Source organism: Equus asinus, chromosome 7, assembly GCF_041296235.1.
Source record: "Equus asinus isolate D_3611 breed Donkey chromosome 7, EquAss-T2T_v2, whole genome shotgun sequence".
Taxonomy (NCBI): Eukaryota; Metazoa; Chordata; class Mammalia; order Perissodactyla; family Equidae; genus Equus; species Equus asinus.
Genome location: NC_091796.1, coordinates 78,123,807 through 78,145,182, shown reverse-complemented (window position 1 = coordinate 78,145,182; position 21,376 = coordinate 78,123,807). Strand labels below are relative to the sequence as shown.

General features: G+C 39.0%; 1 protein-coding gene across 2 annotated transcripts in view; it reads right to left on the bottom strand.

Moving 5' to 3' along the window:
• EXD2 (exonuclease 3'-5' domain containing 2) overlaps window positions 1–21,376 on the bottom strand; it is a 96,647-nt gene that overhangs the window by 52,102 nt on the left and 23,169 nt on the right. The window contains exon 2 of one of the 2 annotated variants that reach the window (XM_044773861.2): window positions 5,903–6,042. The exons of the other annotated variant lie outside the window; for it this stretch is intronic. The gene's annotated coding sequence lies outside the window, so the exon portion shown is untranslated. The remainder of the gene's footprint in view (window positions 1–5,902; window positions 6,043–21,376) is intronic. 2 annotated transcript variants of the gene reach the window in all.

The window sequence follows — 21,376 nt, the reverse complement described above, 5'->3', positions numbered from 1 at the left end:
AAGGAGTCAGACAACTGGCACCAGCCTTTGTTGCCTTTTTGTCATTGCCCTTCCACTTCTTTCTTGCTAAGACTAGGACCTGATGGCTGGAGCTCTGACAGCTCTCTGCCACTGCAGTGGCACCTTGAAGACAGAAGCCATGTGCTTAGGAAGGTAGAGTGGAGAGGTAGAAGCCTGGCTCCTTGATGCTTTCTGTAGTTTTCATACTTACCCTGAGCTACGTAGCTCTGCCCTTCTTTTACATAATTTTTTAAGCCACTGCTGTCAGTTGCAAGTCTTTTGTTACCAGCAGTGGAACCCAGTCCCTAACTGATGCTGATATTAATAATGAGTGCATGCCATACAGGTCAACTAAAACCTATTGAGACAGTGCCCAGCACTGAAGATACACGAGAAAGGGGGAAAACTTCCACTGGATTTGTTTAGTGTATTGAAGATAAAGGCCAAAAACTTGGAGGAACCAATAAATAGGCTCTTTTGAAATCCTGTTTTCGTCTGTCAAAATTCTGTCCATCCTTTCTGCCCACTGATCCCTTCTATAAACTTTTGTAATATTATTAGGTACTATACAGATTATGAGAATATGTAGCTATGCACTCAGGAAGCTTACAGGCTAGTTGGAAACACTATTCATTAGCAAGTGGGAAAAGGTATCCTTTCCTGGCGGTTTAGACAGATAGGGAACTTTCTTCTCCCCCTAAGGAGTTGGAATGAGACTACCTCTTGGGAAAGATGCCTGTATTCATTTAGAAGACAGTAATGAAGGCCCCTTAGAATGAGGGTGAGATACCTCCCCCCAAACTCACAATGGGACATGTTCACCTGACCATAGAGGTTGAAAGGCTGGTGAATCAGCCAGCATTCCTTTTGTTCTGCAGTGAGTGGTGTGCTTGGGGCTGAGTGGAACTGCTTTGTAGGATAAAGGGGTGAGTAATTAGAAGATTCAGGGGATCAATCAGAGATAGAGGGAGGAGTCAGCAAGACTCCAAACTTGCTGCGAGAAAGAAATGGTTAAAGTGTTTGGGGAGTTGAATTTAAGTTCTTTGCAGTGGGGTGTGTGTGTGTTGTATAACCTCATCTTCTAGCTCTCAAGGGTAAGATTCAGTAAAGTCTATATCATTCTCTAGTGCTTTGGTTTCAGTAGATTCTTTGGAGGAATTTGAATAGGTGTTGAATTTTGCACCCAGGTTTGCAAGAGGTAAAAATGAAGGTTATGTCTGGGCTTTCTGGAGCTGGAGGGTAAAGGATGGACTGCTGACATCTAAGTCACAGAGAAGACAGCATAGGAAGAGACCTCCAGTTAAAGATGATGGATCGAGCCACGTGTAACTCCACTTCCTGCTGGAATCTCTCTAAAACAATGGGAAAAACACAAAACTCTACGGTAAAAAAGATAGAAAAAGATGCAGATCACCCAAATGAAACTGTTTATTCAGAACTTGCTATAGCAGAGAGTCAGCCACCATCACTTGTGACTGGCAAAGACTCAAGGGCAGGCAGAGGAGGGGGAAGCTTTATAGTGAAAAGAGGGGAAGGCTTTAGATATGCTCTGATTGGAGGTCAGTGTCATGGGGAAGCTGGAGATGGGCTCACCAGAAGCCAGGCTTCTTATGTGATGGGTTTGGCTTTCTCTGATTGGTCCTGTGCCGGAAGTGGGGCCAAAATGTAAGGAAGCTGACTCATTAACAAGTTCTGACCATTCTGGGCTGACTGTCCCAGAGGTTGTGGTTTGGCTTCCCAGGCTGGTTGCTGTAGAAGCTCTGGGTCAGATTTCTCTTGTCATATACGGTCTGGCTATTGTCCATTTGTAATAGTCAGTCTCTCAGAGGACAGAGGAGGAGATAAAATCACTAACATTTTGGAAGCTGGAAAGCAGGAGAGTGGGAAGTGACTTAGCTGACTCATCATCTGTCAAAGAAGAAGGCTGAGAGGCAGCTTGATTTGCCCCAGAGAACCACCAAAAGGCTCAAGAATTGGCGGCACCAGGAACCTCAAAAAGCTGCGGTAAAGTCGGGACTAACAGCAGAATCAGAAGCACTTAGACCGCCAGATTTCCTCCCTCGCTCCCAGCGACTGCCCGTCCTGTCCCCTGCAGAAGGCTTAGGATTGATTCCCCGGAGCAGGTGGAGGGTAGCTTGTCTAATTAAGGATAGGGGTGCCATTCTAAAAATAAGAGGATTCAGTGAAAATTATTTACTTTTGAGACTCCTGCCTCACTCTCGCATATTAGCAACCAATGTGAGAAGTAAGTGTTAAAGAAAATTTTTCTGATAATTTTGTTGTGAGCATAGATAAAAATTTCGTTACTATTGACAAGAGATTTTCACATATTGAGGTATATGGGGTAGCTGTTCTGGTTCAAAACTGTTTCGGCTTGAAGTACAGAAGCCTGACTTATGGCCTATCAAACATACATTGTACATCTCTTTAACCATGAAAGTAAAGAATGCATGAAACATTATCTCAAAGTAGAAGAATGCCCTCTTTGGGGCCGGCCCCGTGGCAGAGTGGTAAAGTTTGCGCACTCTGCTTCCGCAGCCCAGGTTTTTGCCAATTCGAATCCTGGGTTTGGACATGGCACCACTCATCAGGCCATGCTGAGGCAGCATCCCACATGCTACAACTAGAAGGACCCACAACTAAAAATACACAACTATGTACCAGGGGGCTTTGGGGAGAAAAAAGAACAATAAAATCTTTAAAAAAAAGAATGCCCTCTTTTAAGATAAGAATGCATCCTTCCCCTCCTTCGCCCACCAGTATCAGTAACATTGATGAATATGTATCCTGGGCATGTTTAATCTATGTTCTTTGTTCTACAAGGTCTAAGACTATACTGAAAACCATGCTTCTCCAGAACGCTTTCTTCCTTTGTGGAACCTGCCTTCCCAGGTTATAATCCTCAGCTTAGCTCAAGTAAAACTCACCTTCTCTCTCTTATCTATAGAATGGCTGTTGGTTATTTTGCATGACACTATCTTGTAACAAGAGAGAAGGCCTATAGTAGCACAGGAAAAAGTGTGAAATACTTTTAAATGGACCAAAAGATTATTGGGCAATGGAAAACTATGCATCGTTTTAAGCAGAACCTTCCCACTCATCAGATTCTACGGGGTTTATGCCTCTTACTGTCTTTGAACTGTTTTACAATTCTGAAGAGAGATAAGCTAATTTGTGGAAAACTGATAGTAATGCCAACAATTATTGTCTTTAGACATGCAAATAAATTCTGTCAGGTGAAGCTTCTGCTGACATTCCTGTGCCCCCACATCGCCCAAGAAGCCAGCTTTGCATCTATTAAGAAAATTGATTTCCGGGGCTGGCCCCGTGGCCGAGTGGTTGGGTTTGCACGCTCCGCTGGAGGCGGCCCAGTGTTTCGTTGGTTCGAATCCTGGGCGCAGACATGGCACTGCTCATCAGGCTGCGCTGAGGCAGCGTCCCACATGCCACAACTAGAAGAACCCACATCGAAGAATATACAACTATGTGCCGGGGGGGCTTTGGGGAGAAAAAGGAAAAAATAAAATCTTTAAAAAAAAAAAAGAAAATTGATTTCAACATTTCTGATGGGCTTAGCTATTTTTCTGGTCTTTGGGTTTTCATTTGAACTGATTGTAACATCTTTTCTGGTTCTCTCATTAATTAATGAGCTAAATTAAATCTTTAAAAACATTTTTTTAGTTGCAGTAACATTGGATTATAGCTTTCAGATGTAAATTAAATCTTTGACACATATGCATTTCATATCTGCATCTGAGTCATGATTTTCCTTTTTGTTTTTAAACTATTACCTTTAAAAAGTTCAATTCAAAGCTTTGCTTTTGGTAGGGATATTTGGAACGAAAAGGGATTGGTTAGAAAATCATTTTAGATTAGATACAAAAAAGAAAAGAATATTTGGTAAAAGTCACTACACTCAACTGAAAAGTGAGTGGGTAGGTAACTGGTTTCTCAGAAGTTTTAATCCCATTAGTTTATTAGAATTTTATGTAGGCATTTTATCAGAAATTCTGATTTTTTCCTGGAAGGAGGCTGTAAATGACATCGTGCAAAAAGATTGCATCCTAGTCCTAGTTTGGATTGTTTTTTCTTTTACAGGATGATGATTCCCAAATCTGCAGTCCAAAGCTGTGTCTCTAAATACCTATTATACCAGTGCTACTCACAGTGCTGGGCTGAGATGAGGAAAGGACCTTGCTCCAGAATGGAAATCAGCATTCTGCTTCCTTCACTGAAAAAATCTTCCTAAAAGATGTCGAGGGAACTAAACATGATGCTTGCTGACATAGGCATTTACATTCTGGCACGAGCTTTTATCTTGCTGAGGACTGATAAAAACAAATTGCACTGAATGTGGTTATGTACCTAAAATGAAATATTATTCAGCCTTAAAAGGAATGAAATTATAATGCAGGGTATGACATGGATGAGCCTTGAAGATATGATGCTAAGTGGAATAAGCCAGACACAAAAGGACAAATAATATATGATTCCACTTATATGAGGTAGCTAGAATAGTCAAATTCATAGAGACTGGAGTAGGGTAGTGGTGGCCAGAGGCTGGGGGACGGAGGAGTAGGGAGTTGGTGTTTAATGGGTACAGAGTTTCAGTTTGGGATAATGGAAAAGTTCTGGAGGTAGATAGTGACTGTACTTAATGCCAAAGAACTGTACAATTAAAAATGGTTAAAATGGGAAATTTTGTTATATATGTATATTTTACCACAGTTTTTTAAAATTCAGACTGACTAGTCCAGAGACTAGACTTTGAATTGTACTATATTAGACTCCAGGCTTCTCAAAGTAAATTTATCAACCCCAACAGATCTCTTCACTCGCTACAAACTGGCTCCTCTCTACTCCCCACTCCACATATATTCTACATCTTTCTCCACCATTCATTTGGTTACTAATACTAGAAACCTGTGAAATGCCCTAGACTCCTGCCTCTCCCACATCCTTTTATATGTAATCTGAACAAGGATTGTCCAACTGTGCTGGTTATAAAGAAGTCATTCGTCAGCTTCAAACCTACCCATCTATGGTGTGTCTTGTGGCGCTGAGGCTGGGTCTCTGCAATTTATATTTTCCCTCTGCCAGCCTGGCTGTCTTAGGGTCTGCCAATAGTGAGGGATCAGAGACAAGAAGAAGGGAAAAGTGACTTGCTCCTTCCTGTTCGCTTCCTGTTTCTATCAGTGTCCCCCAGGCAACAGTTCTTCATGCCAGCAGCAGCAATTGGTTCCAGCTTTGGACTTCTTTCCACATTCCCAGAACATTCCTCAGATATACCAGTACCAGCAACCCTGCTCAGAGTTCAGAGTCCCAGCACTGAAGGGGCCCTCCTCTGAGCTACTGAGCTACCGGTACAAGTTGGGCAGCATGTTCTCCTCAAGGTCTGGGTTCCACTCTCTAGGGCCCGTCCTTTAAGTGTTTGGTCCTAATAACCCCAACCTTGACCCTTTATTTCCCCATCTACTTCTTGCAGTTACTACTTTTTTGTTCCAGTTTCCCTTTTCAATTCTCCAATCCCTATGATATCTCCAATGACTCTTTATATTAATTTTCTCAGCTAAGATAACTGCTATGGTTTCTGTTTGTTTATTGAATCCTGACTAATACAGAAAATGGTCCCAAGAGGAGTTCTGAGAAACAGGCTTTCAGATATATGATTTTGGGGTGATCTGGTCATGCCCTTAAACTCAAATTCAATGTTGAGCAACTTGTCAATGGGAAATGGGATGTAGTGGCATCATAAATAATCAACTTACCACCTTTAGTCATTTGTGTTGCAGTGTCCAGGAAAGCAAGAGCTTTGGTACCGTGTTTGACTATTTGACGGTAATAGTGACTATAACAACTGTAGGTCAGGAGTGGCTTCATTTGTATGCACTGAAGAACTTACATAAAGAAATGAGGGGGCCAGCCCGGTGGTGCAGCAGTTAAGTTTGCACATTTCGCTTCTTGGCCGCCTGGGGGTCGCTGGTTCGGATCCCGGGTGCAGACATGGCACCTCTTGGCAAAAGCCATGCTGTGGTAGGCATCCTACGTATGAAGTAGAGGAAGATGGGCATGGATGTTAGCTCAGGGCCAGTCTTCCTCAGCAAAAAGAGGAGGATTGGCAGTAGTTAGCTCAGGGCTAATCTTCCCCCCCCCCCAAAAAAGAAAGAAAGAAATGAAAAGTTCAAGTCATTAAACATTCAGTTCAAGTCACAGTCAGAGAATGAAAAGAATCTCTTATGTTTTGTACCTACAGACTAATCTTGTTGAAAATTGAATATCAAATTTAATTGTGCAATTTTCAGAATTACAACATTAGTTGAGTTCATAGCCTTGCTAGAACTCTTTAGTAAAAGACAGGGCATGACTGGGAAGGGTATGACACTGAAACGTAGAATGGGGACATTTGGGTTGACTCAAACAAAGCTAAGATTCTAGAATGCCCAAATCTCTCTAAACCTCCAATATCAGTGGAAATAGCCCTCCATCCTTTGCTTAAAAGCTCTATAATAAAATCATCTGAGGGATGTCTATTTTCCTCAAGCTTAACTCCAAACACTCATTGTTGCCTGTAGATCAGGGGTTTTCAACATGTTGGGCTGTGGATAATTCTTTGTTGTGAGGAGATGTCCTGTGCATTGTAAGATATTTAGCAGCATTTCTGACCTCTGCCCACTAGAGCTAGTAGCACCTCCCCTAGTCCAAGTTGTGACAACCAAAATTGTTTCCAGACATTTCCAAATGTACCCTGGGGGTGGAAATCATCCCCAACTGAGGACCACTGCTCTAGATCCATAAGCAGGGTCAGATCTCAACATGTTCCACAGTCTGACTGGAAAGAAATGACTTGTGCTTATTATTGCAACATTTTGCTAATTTATATTTTCAGAAACTTGGAGAATATGTGAAATAATGGATTCTTCCTTTTCAAGAAGTAAATAGAGAAGTCAGAATGTAACCCTAGATTTGGTTGAATTGTTGATATGGGCACTCTCACCACAATTCTAGATTTAACGTGTTAGCTTGCACAGCTGGAAATGGCTCTACAGTTGGTTGACTGAATTTCAGTAATGGCCTACATTCAATAAAGTTTAGATGCAAGAACTTTCTGGCATAACTTAGAAGAAGGAATCTAAAGGCTTAAGGAGATAGAAATGTTGGAGGGAATCTATCATGTATGAACTGCCACCCCCTCACTATGGCACCTAAGAAATCCCAGAAGACACTCCTTTCACTAAGGCATTGAGAAATACATTAGTGGATGGGCACCAGTATCCTCATAAACTATGCGGTGGCTGTTGTAGACAGATTCGATGAAGAGAGAAGTTACTGTTAAGATAGGTTCCCTGATCTCAATGCACACGATGGGATCCTGGAGTAGCGAGATGTCAGCAACAATATGAGTCAAGAGACAATGTGTGGACTTCTTTCCAAAGAATATACTATGGAAAGAGGGAGAAAAAAGAGTGACATTACAATGTAGAAACCTGACAAACACTACTTCAGCCAGATTATCAAGGATTATAAGATTACACATCATATTGATAGTATATACCTGCCTAAGTAAACTAGGACTGCCATAAGAAAATGCCATAGATTGGATGGCTTAAAGAACAGAAATTTATTTTCTCACATTTCTAGAGGCTAAGAAGTCCAAGATCAAGATGCCAGCCAATTCTGTTTCCACTGAGAGCTCTTTTCCTGGCTTGTAGACAGCCACCTACTCACTGTATCCTCATATTATGGAGAGAGAGAGAGAGAGAAAGCTCTCTGGTGTCTCTTCTTGTAAGGACACCAATCCTATTGGATCATGGCCCCACCCTTATTACTTCATTTAGCCTTAATTACCTCCTAAAGGCCCTATCTCCAAATCAGGGCTTAGGGCTTGGACATATGAATTTGTGGGGATGGGATGGGGACATAATTCAGTCCATAGCAATACCCTTGATATAATTCAATGAAAATGGCACTTTACCTCTGTAGTCTTCCTCCCCCAAACACATAACCCCAATCTAATCATGAGATAAACATCAGAAAAATCCAAATTAAATGACATTCTACAAAATACTTGACTAGAACTCTTCAAAACTGTCACGATCATCAACAACAAGGGAAAGTCTGAGAAACTGTTATAGCCAAGAGGAACCTAAAGAGACATATCAACTAAATGTAAAGTGATATCCCTGATGAGATCCTGGAACACAAAAAGGACATTAGGTAAAAGCTAAGGTAATCTGAATAAAGTATGGAATTTACTTAATAATAATGTAATGACATTGGTTCATTAATTATGACAAATGCACCAAAGCATAAGTAAGATGTTAATAATATGGAAAATTAGGGGAAGGGTATATGGGAACTCTTTATCCTGTCTTCACAAGTTTTCTGTAAAAATAAATCTATTCTAAAATTAAACGTTTATTTAAAAAGTAAAAAATAAAAATGATAATGTGGGCATAATTACCATAATGAGCAGCAGGAATGAAGCAGTATTTAGAAAGTTTTGATACGCAAGAATCTTTGGTAGTGGCTAACTGATCCTGGTGTCCCGGGTTAAATGGACCACTTAATAAAAAGTTTCTGGAGTCCCACTTACATGGTGTGTCCTAGTAAGCCACTATGCTGGACTGGATATAAACTCTGGATGAAAATACACCGAAGAACAACTCTCCGAAGGCATTGGAGAGTGAACAAAAGCAGACAGATTCTGACAGGGAGTCACCACCTACAAGACAGCAATAGCATAGGGTGAATTTTCTATCTTTTATAGTCTTTATCCTGAGGGCAGGCTTCAATCAGTGCTGCCTGGAGTACTAAAACACTGATAGAAAATCCATTCTTTCTGACCTGAAAACCCTGAGGAGAGAGTTGAGGGGAACCATAGCTGCTGGACAGTGAGAGGGGGATTGGGGGAACCATAGCTGCTGAACAGGGAGAGGAAATCCAAGAAAGGAGAGAACCAGAGAGAGGGAGTCCCATAATATACGTTCAAACACTGTTCAACTTCTGATGAAACCCTGAAACCCACTTGCTCAGTAAAGACTGCAAGCAAATCAATCAAAGATAAAAGAACTGAACTGAGATTTGTGTCGCAGCCCAGAGACAAAGTTTGCAGTTTGAATCCATCTAAATTACTGCCATGCTAAAAACAAGAACAACAACAACAAAATCAACACTCTTTAAGGAAAATAACAGAATCTAGTCTCTACAGCAAAGAATTCAAAATTACTTGACATATGAAGAAATGAGACTATGTATCACATCTTCTCAAGAGAAAAGACAATCACCAGAGGTGGACACCAATATGACACAATTGCTGCAATGAGCAAAGATTGTAAGGCAGATAGTATAATTATGTTCAATGAGGTAAAGGGAAAATTCTCATAAATGTGCAAAAAGATAGGAAATCTCAGCACACAAGTTGAAATGATAGAAAAGATCCAAATGGAAATTCTAGAACTAAAAAATATATGTCTGAAATAAAAAAATTTACTGGATAAGATTAATAATAGAATAGAGATGACAAAGGAAAGAGTCAGTTTAACTTGAAGATAGGTTGATAGAAATGATCTGATATGAAAAAACAGAAATGAAAAATTATTGGAAAGAAAATGAACAGTCTCAGAGATCACAGAAAATATCAAAATATCTAATGTATATCAAACTGGAGTCCCAGAAGGAGAGGAGAGAGGAAAAAAGAGACAAAAAATATCTGAGAGCAATGGTCAAATGATCAAGAATTTTCCAAATTTGTTGATACATACACATTTACAGACTCAAAGGTCTCAGCAAATTCCAAGCTGTATAAATTCAAAGAAAAGCATGCCTAGGCATAGCATATTCACACTGCTGAAAACCAGACAAAGAGAAAATCTTGAAAGCAGCAAGAGAAAAACGACTCATTACATGCAGGTGAATAATGAATAAAAAAACTACCAACTTTCATCAGAAACAATGGAGGACAGAAGACAGAAGACCAACATTTTTAAAGAGCTAAAAGAAGACACTGACAATCCATAATTAAATACCCAGTGAGAACATTTATTAAGAATGCAGGCAAAATAGAAACTCTGAGATTAAAAAAAAAAAAAAAAAGCTATAAGAATTCATCACCAGCCTGTACTATAAGAAATACTAAAAGAAGTTCCTTGGGCTAAAAAAGAACTGATACCTATCAGAAAATCAGATCTTCAGGAAGGAATGAGGAGCATCAGAAATAGTAAATATCTGGGTACATACACAAGAGTTATTTTTCCTCTCATAATTCAAACAAACAAACATATGACTGTTTAAAGGAAAAATTGCCATGTGGGGTTTATAACATTTGTAGCTGTAATACATAAGACAATTTTGGCATAAAGGATGGGGGGTGAAATATTGATCTGTAGACTTGCAAGTTCTCTACATTCTACGTAAAGCAGTAAAATATTAACTCTAAGTACACTGTGAAAACTTAAGGAGGTACATTGAAATACCTAGAACAAATACTAACAATGCAATGAAAATAGGTATAGCTAAAAAGTCAATAGGTAAATTAAAATTAAATTTTTTTTTCCAGGAAGATTAGCCCTGAGCTAACATCTGCTGCCAATCCTCCTCGTTTTGCTGAGGAAGACTGGCCCTGAGCTAATATCTGTGCCAATCTTCCTCTACTTTTTATATGTGGGACACCTTCCACAGCATGGCTTGCCAAGTGGTGCCATGTTCACACCTGGGATTCGAACTGGCTAACCCCAGGCCGCTGAAGTGGAACGTGTGCACTTAACTACTGTGCCACCAGGCTGGCCCCTAAAATTAAATTTTAAAAAATGTTTAAGTAATTGAAAAGAAGCCAAGAAAGGAAAAATAGAGGAACAATAATCAGAGGGGACAAATAGAAAACAAATAATACAATAGAAGACCTAAATCCAACCATGCTGATAATTGCATTAAATGTTGATGGATTAAACACTTCAACTGATGGATAGAGATTGGCAGAATCGCTTCATTAAAAAACAACTCCAATTTTTTACTACCGATAAAATACAGAATTTAAATAAATAAAATATAAAGACACAGAGAGTTTGAAAGTAAATAGATAGAAAAAGACATGCAAACAGTAAGCATAAAAAAATGGAGTGGCTGTATTAATATCAGATAAAAGAGATTTTAAGATAAAAAGTACTACAGGAGATAAAAGGGGGAATTTTATTGCATGGGATGAGAAACAAGGGAAATACAGAAAAACTAGAAAATAAGTGGTAAAATGTCAGCAATAAGCCATCAGATATCAATAATCACTCTAAATGTAAATGAATTGAATCATCCAATCAAAAGACATACAGTGGCAGGATGGATTAAAAAATAAGATCCAACAGTAAGCTGCCTCCAGGAAATAGATCTCAGCTCTAAAGAAAATACAGGCTCAGAGTGAAGTGATAGAAGATGATGCTCCAAGCTAATGGCAGATGAAAGAAAGCAGGTGTTGGGCCAGCCCTGGGGCTGAGTGGTTAAGTTCGTGTGCTCTGCTTCGGTGGCCCAGGGTTTTGCCAGTTGGGATCCTGGGCACGGACATGGCACCACTCCTCAGGCCATGTGGAGGTGGCATCTCACATAGTACAACCAGAGGAACTCATGCCTACAATATACAACTATGTACTGGGGGGCTTTGGGAAGAAGAATAGTTGTTAGCTCAGGTGCCAATCTGAAAAAACAAAAAAAAGAAAGCAAGTGTTGCCATACTTATACCAAACAAAGTAGACTTTGAGGTAAAGGCAATGAGAGACAAACAGGGGCAATATATAATGATAAAAGGTACACTCAACCAAGAAGACACAACACTTATAAACATATATGCACCCAAAACAGGAGCACCAAAGTACATAAAGCAACTATTAACAAACCTAAAAGGAGATATTAACAACAACACAATAACAGTAGGGGGCCCTAACACCCCATTTACATCAACTGATAGGTCACCTAGACAGAAAGTCAACATGGAAATAGTGGAATTAAATTAAAAACCAGACCAGATGGACTTAATAGATAAATATAGAACACTCCATCCAAAAACAGCAGGTTACACATTCTTCTTAAGTGCACATGGAACACTCTCAAAGATAGACCATATATGGGGAAACAAGACAAGCCTGAATAAATTTGAGAAGATTCTGGGCCAGCCTTGTGGCTGAGTGGTTAAATTCACATGCTCCACTTCAGCGGCCCAGAGTTTCACTGTTTTGGATCCTGGGCATGGACGTGGCACCACTCAAGAGGCCATGCTGAGGCAGCATCCCACATAGCACAACCAGAAGCACTCACAACCAGAATATACAATGATGTACTAGGGGGCTTTTGGGAAAAAAAGAAAGAAAGAAAAAAAAAGAAGATTGACAACAGGTGTTAGCTCAGGTGCCAATCTTTAAAAATAAATGAATAAATTTAAGAAGATTGAAATATCAAGCATCTTTCCTCACCATAATGCTATGAAACTAGAAATCGACTACAAGAAAAACCTGGGAAAGTGACAAATATGTGGAGACTAAACAAGATGCTACTGAACAGCCAATGGATCACTGAAGAAATTAAAGGAGAAAAAAAAATGTCTGGAGACAAATGAAAATGAAAACACACAATACCAAGTCATATAGGACGCAGCAAAAGTGATCCTAAGAGGGAAATTCACAGCAATACAGGCCCACATTAACAAACAAGAAAAATCTCAAATAAGCAATCTTAAACTACACCTAACAGAATTAGAAAAAGAAAAATGTACAAAGCCCAAAGTCAGCAAAAGGAGGGAAATAATAAATATTAGAGTACAAATAAATGAAATTGAAACAAAAACAACAGTAGAAAGGATCAATGAAACTAAGAGTGGTTCTTTGAGAAGATAAACCAACTCAACAAACCCTTAGCCAGATGCACTAAGAAAAAGAGAGGGGCTGGCCCTGTGGCCGAGTGCCGGGAGCCGTGGCTACATCATTTGATCGGCTGCTTGACAGGGTCCAGCCGATTAACGCCGAGGGGTGCAGGGGCGTTCCTTGGTGAAGAATAACCGGCTGGCCCCTCACATAGTTCTGAAACCTGTGCTGCTTCTAATTGCCCTTCATTCCTTTTCCTTTCTTAACCTTCAGTTTTCACTCCGTTGGGTGGCTGCTTTGGAGGCACTACTTCCCGTGAGAATTAAATATAGTAAGAGAATGTGACCACCTGCAGGTAACTTTCAGGATATTTTTCTGAGAGCTAATTTCGTTTGATGCAGTTAATTGATGGAGGAGCACACAGTCCCTTTTGAGACAAGCAGAAAGGAATCCTGCCCAGATAAGATGTCGAATTAGGTTCGTAGCCTCCATCTGGTTAATGTTTCCTTCTTCCTCCAGTTCTTTGTCTAAATATATATGCATCGTCCTTTCATGTTTGCTGCTTAATTGGATGATCAAGAAGTATCTATATATTATTCTTGACCTGCTTTCTGTTAAAATGTGTAGAAGTTTTCTCCAAAAAGCAATAAATAATAAATAATTGCTGAGGTTATTTTTCTAAGAGAAACTAGTCATTAACTTGTGTACTTCAAAAAGATAACACTTGCAAAAATTGTTGTGCATCTGTTCTGTGCCTCTTTATCTCATGAGAACACCTGTAAGAACTGCCTTTTCACTCTCTTTGAAAAATATATAAGCGATGCTGAAAACTCAGTAAAGCGGACTTGATTGCACCAACTCAAGTCTCATGTCCCCTCCTTTCACTTCGCCGACTCGGTCTCTCCCTCAGGAACCTGGACTCAGCCGGAGTGGGACTCTGGCAGCCGAGTGGTTAAGTTCACGCACTCCGCTGCAGGCGTCACAGTGTTTCGTTGGTTTGAATCCTGGGCGCGGACATGGCACTGCTCATCAAACCACGCTGAGGCAGGGTCCCACATGCCACAAGTAGAAGGACCCACAACAAAGAATATACAACTATGTACTGGGCGGCTTTGGGGAGAAAAAGGAAAAAATAAAATCTTAAAAAAAAAAAAGAAAGAAAAAGAAAGAGAAGGCTCAAATAAAATCAGAAATGAAAGAGGAGAAATTACAATGGATACCACAGAAATACAAAGCATTATAAGAGAATACTATGAAAAACTATATGCCAACAAATTGGACAATCTAGAAGAAATGGATAAATTCTTAGACTCATATAACCTCCCAAAACTAAATCAATAAGAAACAGAGAATCTGAATAGACCAATCACAAGTAAAGTGATTGAAACAGTAATCAAAAACCTCCCCCAAAATAAAAGCCCAGGGCCAGACAGCTTCTCTGGAGAAGTCCACCAAATATTGAAAGAATATTTAATACCAATCCTTATCAAACTTTTCCAAAAACTTGAAGAAGATGGAACACTTCCTAACATGTTTTTATGAGGCCAACATCAACGTGATCCCAAAGCCAGAGAAGGACAACTCAAAGAAGAAAAATTACAGGCCAGTATCACTGATGAACATAGATGCAAAAATCCTCAACGAAATATTGGCAAACCGAATACAGCAATACATTAAAAGGATCATGCACCATGATCAAGTGGGATTTATATCAAGGATGCAGGCATGGTTCAACATCTGCAAATCAATCAGTGTGATACACCACATTAACAAAATGAGGAATAAAAATCACATGATCATTACAATAGATGCAGAGAAAGCATTTGACAAGATCCAACATCTGTTTATGATAAAAACTCTCAATAAAATGGGTATAGAAGGAAAGTACCTCAACATAATAAAGGCCCCATATGACAAACCCACAGCCAATATCATAGTCAATGGAGGAAAACTGAAAGCAATCCTTCAGAGAACAGGAAAAAGACAAGTGTTCCCACTCTTGCTACTCCTATTCAACATAGTACTGGAGGTTTTGGCCAGAGCAATTAGGCAAGAAAAAGAAATATAGGGGATGCAAATTGGCAATAAACTGAAACTCTCACTGTTTGCAGATGACATGATTTTATATTCAGAAAATCCTAGAGAATCCATGGGAAAACTATTAGAAATAATCAACAACTACAGCAAAGTTGCAGCATAGAAAATTAACTTACAAAAATCAGTTGCATTTCTATACTCTAATAATGAACTAACAGAAAGAGAACTCAAGAATACAATCTCATTTACAATTGCAACAAAAAGAATAAAATATCTAGAAATAAATTTAACCAAGGAGGTGAAACAACTAAACTATGAAAATTATAAGACATTATTGAAAGAAATCAATAATGACATAAAGAAATGGAAAGATATTCCATGCACATGGATTGGAAGAATAAACATAATAAAAATGTCCATACTACCTAAAGCAATCTACAGGTTCAACAGAATCCCAATGACAATCTTCATGGAAATAGAACAAAGAATCCTAAAATTCATATGGGGCAACAAAAGACCCAAATAGCTAAAGGAATCCTGAGAAAAAAGAGTAAAGCTGGAGGCATCACAATCCCTGACTTCAAAATATACTACAAAGCTATAGTAATCAAAACAGCATGGTACTAGCACAAAACAACACACACAGATCAATGGAACAGAATTGAAAGCCCAGGAATAAAACCACACATCTATGGACAGCTAATCTTCAACAAAGAAGCTAAGAACATACAATGGAGAAAGGAAAGTCTCTTCAATAAGTGATGTTGGGAAAACTGGACAGCTACATGCAAAAGAATGAAAGGGGACCATTATCTTTCACCCTACACAAAAATGAACTCAAAATGGTTCAAAGACTTGAAGGTAAGATGTGAAACCCTAAAACTCCTAGAAGAAAATATAGGCAGTGCACTCTTTGACATCAGTCGTAGGAGGATCTTTTCAAATACCATGTATACTTTGGCAAGGGAAACAAAAGAAAAAATAAACAAATGGGATTTCATCAGACTAAAGAGCTTCTGTAAAGCAAAGGAAATCAGGAACAAAATGAAAAGACAACCCACTATCTGGGAGAAAATATTTACAAATCATATATCCAACAGGGATTAATCTCCAAAATATATAAAGAACTCAACAACAAACAAACAACCCAATCAAAAAATGGACAGGGGATATGAACAGACATTGTTCCAAAGAAGATACACAGACAGCCAACAGGCACATTAAAAGAGGTTCAACATCACTAATCCTCAGGGAAATGGAAATCAAAACTACACTGAGATATCACCTTACACCCATTAGAATGGCTATAATCATCAAGACAAAAATAACAAATGTTGGAGAGGTTGTGGAGAAAAGGGAACCCTCATCCACTGCTGGTGGGAAAGCAAACTGGTACAGCCACTATGAAAAACAGTATGGAGATTTCTCAAAAAATTAAAAGTAGAAATAACATACGATGCAGCTATCCAACTACCGGGTATTTATCCAAAGAAGTTGAAATTAACAATTCAAAGAGACTTATGCACCCCTATGTTCATAGCAGCATTATTCACAATAGCCAAGATTTGGAAGTAACCCAAGTGCCCATTGACTGATGAATGGATAAAGAAGATGTGGTATATATATATAATGGAATACTACTTAGCCATAAAAAAACACAACATTGTCCCATTCACAACAACATGGATGGACCTTGAGGGTATTACGTTAAGCAAAGTAAGCCAGACAGAGAAAGACAAACACCATATAATTTCACTCACATGTGGAAGATAAACTAACACATGGACAAAGAGAACAGATTAGTGGTTACCAGAGGGAAAGGGGTTGGGAGGTGGGCAAAAGGGGTGTAGGTGCACATTTATATGGTGACGGACAAATAATAATGTACCACTGAAATTTCACAATGCTATACACTATTATGACTTCAGTTTAAAAAATGGGGCATCTTTTTTAAGGTATACTTTTGGTTAGGAAGATTGTCCCTGAGCTAACATCTGTTGCCAACCTTCCTCTTTTCTTTTCTCTCCAAAGCCCCAGTACACAGTTGTATATCCTCGTTGTTAGTCATTCTAGTTCTTCTATGTTGGATGCTGCCACAGCATGGCTTGATGAGCAGTGCTTAGGTCTGTACCCAGGATCCAAAGTGTCAAACCCTGGGCCACCGAAGCAGAGCACGTGAACTTATCCACTCAGCCACAGAAATCCCCCTGAAAGGGGGCATTTTATAATAAAATGGTCAATATATCAGGAGACATAACAATCATAAATGTGTGTATACCTAATAACAGAGCTTCCAAATATATGAAGCAAGAGTTGACAGAATTAAAAGGAAAATGGACAATTCCACAATCATAGATGGAGATTTTAAAATCCCTCTCTAGCCAATTGATAATTGAACCAGGTAGAAAATCATCAAACACATATAAGAACTGAACAACACTATCAACTACTTTGATATCAATTACTTAATTGATATTTATAAAACTCCACACTCAACAGCTGCAAAATACACCTTCTTTTCAGGTGCAAATGGTATTATCACCAGGACAGACCATATATTAAGCCATAAAAGAAGTACTGATAAATTTTTTTTTTTTTTTTTTAAGATTTCATTTTTTCCTTTTTCTCCCAAAGCCCCCCAGTACATAGTTGTGTATTCTTCGTTGTGGGTTCTTCTAGTTGTGGCATGTGGGACGCTGCCTCAGCGTGGTCTGATGAGCAGTGCTGTGTCTGCGCCCAGGATTCGAACTAAGGAAACACTGGGCCGCCTGCAGCGGAGCGCGCGAACTTAACCACTCGGCCACGGGGCCAGCCCCCTGATAAATTTTTAAACATTGAAATTTTAAAGAGTAGTTCTCTGACAATGGGAGTAAATGATAAATAAATAACAATAAGATTCTAAAAATCTAAAAAATTTGGAAATCAATCTATACACTTGTAAACAATTTACAAGTCAAAAAATAAAGAGAAATTGGAAGATATTTTTAAATGAATGATAATGAAAATAAAACACTTCAATATTTGTGGAATCCAAATAAAGCAGTGATTAGAGGGAAATTTATACCTTTAAACATTTATATTAGAAAAGAAGAAAGATCTAAAATCAACAATCTATGTTTCCACCTTGAGGAATTAGTAAAACAAAAGCAAATTAAACCCCAAGGTAAATAGAAGGAAATGATCAAGATAAGAACAGAAATCGACAAAACAGAAACTGAGCAAAAATAGCAATAGTGAATGAAAACAAAAGCTGTTTCTTTGAATTGATCAATAAAATCTACAAGCCACTAGCCAGATTGATGAGGAAAAAAAGAGCGAAGACAAAAATTATCTCAGGAATTGACAGTTGGTTTAACATTTCAAAATCAACCAACATAATTCACTGGCATCATGCCTGATTTACAGATAATTCTGCACCAAATAGAAGACACCGCTGTAACATTACAGTCCCCAAAAGGAGTACCCTTGAAAGATGTAGTTAAGCAAAATACTGCCAGTGGGCACATCTTCAAGAAATACATTTAGTTGTCCACTTTATCTGGACTGAGAAATGGCATGAAGAACAGATTTACACTGACAATGGGCAGTTGCTCACTGTTTCACTGTATGCTTAGGGATTTGGAAAGAAAAGCAGCATTAGAAGATAAGTAGAAAGAAGGTGTGGGGATGGACTTCTCAAATGGGCAGAATGTGATGATATTTGAGTCCCATAAAAATGCTCACAAAAGGGCATCCACTGCAAAGGAGGCTCTCAATTAACCAGGTGGACAAGATCACATGTAGTACAAATGTCACCCCAGCTCTTTCTCCAAATACAACAGTGTTTTGCTCAATGAGCTGAAGTACAATGTGACCATGTTGCAAGGATGAAGAGTATGCACGGACTGAATAACATCAACTTCCCCTCAGTAAGTCTGACCTGGCTAAGTATGCCCCTCAGTCAGCCTAACATACCTACAATAAAGACTTAGACTGGTCCCTCAATATGACATTCCCTGGGGTAAACAGTCAGCCAATTGATAGCAAGTTGATTACACTGGACCCCTTGTATTACAGAGGTAACAGCAATTTGTCTTTACTAGAATGGACATATGTTCTGGGTATGGATTTGTGTTCCCTGATCATTTTGCTTCTGCCAGCATCACCATCCACAAACTTAAACAAAATGCCTTATTTACTGTAATCATGTTTCATATAGTGTTGCTGCTAATTGAGTCTGGCTAAGAGTTTGTCAATTTTGCTTATCTTCTCAAAGTACCAGCTCTTAGTTTCATTGATCCTTTCTATTGTTTTTGTAATCTCTACGTCATTCATTTCTGATCTAATTTTTATTATTTCCCTCCTTCTGTTGACTTTGGGCTATGTTTGTTCTTTTTCTAGTTCTGTTAGGTGTAGTTTAAGATTACCTATTTGAGATTTTCCTTCTTTGTTGAGGTGGAGCTGTATTGCTATAAATTTCCTTCTTAGCACCACTTTTGCTGAATCCCATAAGAGTTGGTATGTTGTGTTTTCACTTTCATTTGTCTCTAGGTATTTTTAAATTTCTCCTCTGATTTTTTTTTTGTTTGGAAGATTAGCCCTGAGCAAACATCTGCTGCCAATCCTCCTCTTTTTGTTGAGGAAGACTGGCCCTGAGCGAACATCCGTGCCCATCTTCCTCTCCTTTATATGTGGGATGCCTGCCACAGCATGGCTTGATAAGTGGTGCCATGTCCGCACCTGGGATCTGAACTGGCAAACCCCGGGCCGCCAAAGCTGAACATGCAAACTTAACCATTGCATCACTGGGCCAACCCCTCCTTTGATTTCTTAATTGATCCATTGGTTGTTCAGTAGCATGATGTTTAGTCCCCACATTATTTGTGACTTTCCCAGCCTTTTTCTTGTAGTTGATTTCTAGTTTCATAGTATTGTGGTCAGAAAAGATGCTTGATATGATTTAAATCTTCTTAAATTTATTGAGGCTTACCTTGTTCCCCAACGTATGGTCTATCTTTGAGAATGTTCCATGTGCACTTGAGAAGAATGTGTATTCTGCTGGTTTTGAATGGAATCTTATATCTGTAATGTCCATCTGGTCTGGCATTTCACTTAAGGCCACTGTTTCCTTGTTGACTTTCTGTCTGGATGATCTATCCACTGATATAAGTGGGGTGTTGAGGTCTCCTGCTGTCAATTTCTCCCTTTAGGTCTGTTAATACTTGCTTTATATACTTTGGTGCTCCTGTGTTAAGTGCTTATATATTCATAAGTGTTATGTCCTCTTGGTGGAGTGTCCCTTTTATCATTATATTCTGCACCTCTTTGTCTCCCATTGTCTTTTTTTACTTTGAAGTCTGCTTTGTCTGATATAAGTATGGCAGTACCTGCTTTCTTTTGCTTGCCATTTGCTTGGAGTATTGTCTTCCATCCCTTCACCCTGAGCCTCTGTTTATCTTCAGAGCTGAGATGTGATTCCTGGAGGCAGCATATTGTTGGGTCTTGTTTTTTAATCCATTCAGCCACTCTGTTTCTTTTGATTGGAGAATTCAATCCATTTACATTTAGAGTGATTATTGATATATGAGGGCTTAGTACTGCCATTTTCTCACTTGTTTTCCAGTTGTTTTATATTTACACTGTTTCTTTTCCCTTGTATTTCTTTCTTTCTTTCTTTTTAAAGACTTGGCCACTGGACTGGTGCCCACCCTCGTACCTTACTCCCATTTCAGTTTGCTGGTTTTCTGTGATGGTTTTCTCTTTGTTTATGATTTGTGGTTCTGCTCTGATTTTTTGTTTAGTGATTATCATGAGGCTTGTGTAAAAGGTCTCATAGATGAGATAGCCCACTTTCTGATAGCCTCTTGTCTCCAGTAGCCTAAGCAGTTTCCATCCCTTTCCTCTTCCCCCTTTGAGTTACTGTTCTCACAAATTATTCTTTTTTTGTGTTGTGAGTTTGTGACTAAATTGAAGTGTTTATAGCTATTTTTGATGCTTTCTGTCCCTTCATCTTTTATAATTGTTTACTAACCTATTCTGATATAGAGCTTCAATTTTCTGATTCTATCTATCTACTTATCTCCTTGCTCAAGGTTTTGTAAACCTTTGCTTTTTTGTTACAGGTAGGAGGGCTCCTTTCAACATTTCTTGTAAGGCAGGCCTAGTGGCGATGAACTCCTTCAGCTTTTGTTTATCTGGGAATGATTTTATTTCTCCATTGTATCTGAAGGATAGTTTGGCTGCATAGAGTATTCTTGGCTGAAAGGTTTTGTCTTTCAGTATTTTGAATATACCATTCAATTCTCTCCTAGCTGGTAAGGTTTCTGCTGAGAAAGTCACTGAAAGCCTGATAGGGGTTCCTTTGTAGGTTATTTTCTTCTGCCTTTCTGCCTTTAATATTTTTTCTTTGTCATTGACTTTTGCCAGTTTTAATAGTACATGCCGTGGAGGTCTTTTTTGCACTGATATAATTAGGAGTTAGATTGGTTTCATGAACTTTCAAGTCTAGTTCCTTCCCCAGG